The 4,172-nt window shown below is 46.3% G+C and overlaps 1 long non-coding RNA gene across 1 annotated transcript; it reads right to left on the reverse strand.

The window, feature by feature from the left end:
• Positions 1–417: 417 nt before the first annotated feature.
• LOC125757971 (uncharacterized) lies at positions 418–2,307 on the reverse strand. The gene is made up of 3 exons (XR_007415611.1): positions 2,108–2,307; positions 841–1,024; positions 418–549 (listed from the first exon to the last, which is right to left on the reverse strand). It is a non-coding gene; the product is annotated as an uncharacterized LOC125757971 (long non-coding RNA).
• Positions 2,308–4,172: the final 1,865 nt, after the last annotated feature.

Below are 4,172 nucleotides of genomic sequence, written 5' to 3' on the forward strand. Positions count from 1 at the left end.
GACGACTCTTGCCGGTAACACTCCTACGGGGGTCAAGTGACCCCGTAGTATTTTAAGTAGTCTAAGTATTCAAGTATTTTAAGCCACTCATTTGACCCTTGCTCTACTTTTGCGCAACTACTGTTGAAAATAGTGGAGTATTCATTTTAACCAAGTCCAATAATACTTGCCGTTCTGCCCAGCGACTGCAAAAAAATGAATAGTTCAATTTTCAGTTAATATAGTTCAGTTAATAAAACTCGTCAAAACAACACATATTTTCCAGCAAAGTTATATAGAAAGCGCGAAAAGATGGTCAGTGATTTCCAATTAGGAAGTTAAGGTATTCCTCATTTACATGCTTGTATGAGTACAGCCAACTAAAATGTGTGTCTGTGATGCACACAGTGTCATATGGTGCTAAATAAACAGCAGAAATCGGCATCATGTTTCCATATTTATTCCTTATGATTAAGAATAAATCAAAAAGTGGTGACGGCTGAAGCCATAAGACTTGTGGCTTGCTAGGTTGTCGCTCCTGTTCAGCGTGAGTACCATGAAAAACGGTATCTGAAAAGCAGAACGTGATATGATGATGAGAAAATGGAATTGCAGTAAAGGTTTGCAAAACCTACACAATAAGTGGTTCACAAAGACATAATAAAGGCTAACAACAAAACAACAAATGCAAACAGGCATGGTAAGGAACCGAGTTTTTTTGCCGTTATCGTGTAAAACGCAACTTGCAAATAGTAGCTCTTGTAACACGTCACTTGGCGACAAACTTGCAGCACAAGATGATGTGAGCCTTTTTTAAACAAAAAAAAATGGTTTAGGCTCCTTTGCGTGGGTGCCACTCACCTCTTTTCCTACGTCGTCTTGTCCAACCAAAAGAAATGTAGGACCGACTGCCTCGTTGACAGGGTGACTGCCGCTGTTGATTTTTCCATCACGAGCTGTGAGGCGCCAGACCAGAGCGGCACCTTTGTTTCCCCGAGTGTGGCTGTCAACTGGAGTGAAGAGGCGGGAGAAGTGATCCGGTATTCTGGGAATAACCAAAACACACACATTGATTATTTGTATTTAAAACCACCCCTTGTTCAACACACAGTTATTGTACAACATCTGCCACGAGTGTTTCGTTCAAATTTCGCAACAAAAACAAATTTTCACGTAAAAGGCAGCGGGAACCTCGTCTCGCAATAGGCACTGGCTATACACGAATGAAAGCACTTCTTTTCTGAGAAATCGCTTCAAAATTTGGTTTCAGAATAAACACGGCTTTGCGCCCGCATATCCCGACACCAAAGCACATCCTCTGGCATTCAGGGGCACGCCGTGAGCGGTTACTGACCGCATGTTTTACAAACGTAACCCATCCTTAAATACTCACATAAACACATGCGAGTACGAATGCCCGAACGACACCCAGCACGTGCGTACGCCGTCTACGCCGAGATCAGACATGTCAGATGCTAGAATTACCGCACAAAGCTCCCACAATCACGTACACTCACTCGATTTTGTTATGACGCCCAACGTCATCGCAGTGTATGCAAACCACGAAAACAGCAAACAGAAACCAGGGAAAAGAGTGCACGGCGGCGGCCACAACGCGCGCCGTCGAAAGTCTCGAGCTTTTTCACTTTACCGGCGAGGCATGTCCAACTTGAATGACTACCGCGTACGTTCTGGAAGCACCGTACTATATCTGCACCTCAAACTACCGTCTTTAAGCCAACAAAAACCATTATATATAGTGCGTCTGAGCGTTCTGTACACGGGCATTTTTTTTTCACGTTCCCACGCGTGGACGCACGCTGCACACTCAGGGTCAATGGAAATGTTATTATGAAGTAGACTAAAGTGCATCTCAAAACGACATCTTGCACAATCAGTAGTGCAGGCACAACGTGCGATCAGCAAAAAAATGACCCTTGATAATTGTTTGCACAGCAACGCGCATAACGGTGGCAACTCGTTAACTGACAGCTTTAGTGGGGCATCCGCAACAGCCCTGCGGACACAGGCTGCTGTTGGAAATGGCTGGCAGATAACTTCCGCATAGCTGTTGCAGAAGCCCCAGCTAAAGCTGTATAATTAGCACCTACGAAAGCAGTACACTCACCGTTAACTGGCGCCCGTTGTCCGTGTCCGCAGCTCCATGAATATTCCGCCCTCCAAGCGTCACTTCGTGCACTGAGCCGGCGTCAACACCACCGAAGACGCGCATGAACAGACACGCAACCCGCGCAACCAACGCAACCACGCAACGCATTCCAATAGACGAGGAGACTGAGAGAGGAGGCAGAAGCGGCGCGCCACCCCGGCTCCGTCGGCGAGCCAGCGCGCCACAACGGCGCCAAAGCCAATCGAAACGCGCTTCAGTAGAGTCCCGTGACTCCAACCGAAATGCTAACTCTCTTTCTCTGCCTGTACCTTCCAAAAGGGGTCAAATGGACACCCGAAGAGAGTCACGCGGCCACGACCCTCTTTTGACTTTTTTTTCTTAAGAGTGTAGAGGAAAGTCAGAAATCGTACTGCACAACTTAAAACGTGATGCAAAGCAGTTGCGCAAATGATATGACTCGCCAGGCGCAAATCCTACTTGTGCGTGTCCTGCTCTAAGAAAGGGAGGCATTAACACAGCTTTTACCTAGTATTCTGGTTCTTTGAAGTCTAAAAATGATTACGTAGCAAGAAAATGATGTGAAAAAATGGAAAAAGGAAGGAACCAAAACAACGAGCAAACACAGCAAAACAGAACTTGCAAAGCTTCTTGAAAGAAAAGCGGAAGCCACGTCATACTATACGCCTCGCAAAGGCAGTGAAAACCTTCTCGTTACGGCAAAGAAGGTCTACAGACGAACGCATAGCAGCACTACTGGCCGCCAGAGATGGTTGCTAACGCCGTGCCTCGGGCACAAGGAACAAAGGCCCCCGAAAACACTGAATCAGATCTGAGTAGCGCCTTCATCCGCCGTCCAGAGCAACCAAGTCATTCACCCACTCTCCCTTATTTCGGAAGCCTATCCGCATTTTCTGCGCCAGCCCGGCTCATCGGCCGTTATGATCTCCAGCGCGCCGTGCGCCGCGAAATGCGCCCATTTCAGCCGAGTGTTCGAGACTTCGTTAGCTCGCAGCGACCTGCGCATCGCCACGTGGCGCAGCCTATTTTCTTTCGGGGTCGAGGTCTTTGGATTGCCTGATAAAGGGGTACCGTGACTCCCGGTCTGGTCACGCCCGGAAGGCGGCTTCGTTACTTGGCGGTGGGGATGTTGCCACAGACTGGGTTAGCCTGGCAGACCTGGCCGGCAATCGCTCCACTAACCACTATACAAATAGTTAATAATAAAGTTGAATGTTCCTATAAGGACAAATAATACAATGTTTCGATGCTTTTCGTATGTGACCATTACGAGGAGAGGCGAAATATTCATCAGACGTTTTAGCGAAGCAATTGATGCGACTACGGCAACGTTGGAAAACGTTATGGGCGTTTTTATCTGGTGTTCTCGGAGAACAAAACGATTCGACGAGTTCAAACAGGAGATAAACTCGAGAACGCTTAGGCCTGATGTTCGTGAAGTTATCGCAATGCCCTCTCTTTGCAGTAAATTACTTTAAGTTTAAGTGCAAGTTTATTAGGCGCAGTCTCATTCAATAGTAATTATGAAAAGATGTTACAAAGTATACAAGAGGAGGTCGCATAGATATGCAGTCAGGTGGTCCCATAGTAAAGCTTGCTACAGGAAAGGCAGTATGTAACAATTATACGCAGTATTTCCAACTGTCGCGCTGTACCTATGTAACACTTGAGTTATCATTTGTTGAAAGTTAGGGGGCCTGCCTTATTACTTACGTGTAGGCAAAGTTTGAGAAACTGTGTCTTAAATTGAGAATTCAAGAAATCCCTTCAAATGTAGCCTGCTTGACAGAAGTAACTTCGCCGGAAGTTGGACTACAATTCTACACGGTTCTGCAAGCAGGTCTCTTGCCCATTTCCTTTATCACGAACTAGAACACGTAGCCACTTTAAGATACCCAGTGTAAGAATATTTCAAGTGGAGCATTGAACCTGACACAAGGCTCTGAGGAATAATTGATTAATTTATGCAGAAGAACACAGAAAATCGAGGCGAAGCTAAAGGACATTCGGCCTGACAGTGTACAGCAGGAACTGTTTTTCTTCG

Source organism: Rhipicephalus sanguineus, chromosome 3 (assembly GCF_013339695.2).
Source record: "Rhipicephalus sanguineus isolate Rsan-2018 chromosome 3, BIME_Rsan_1.4, whole genome shotgun sequence".
Lineage (NCBI taxonomy): Eukaryota > Metazoa > Arthropoda > Arachnida > Ixodida > Ixodidae > Rhipicephalus > Rhipicephalus sanguineus.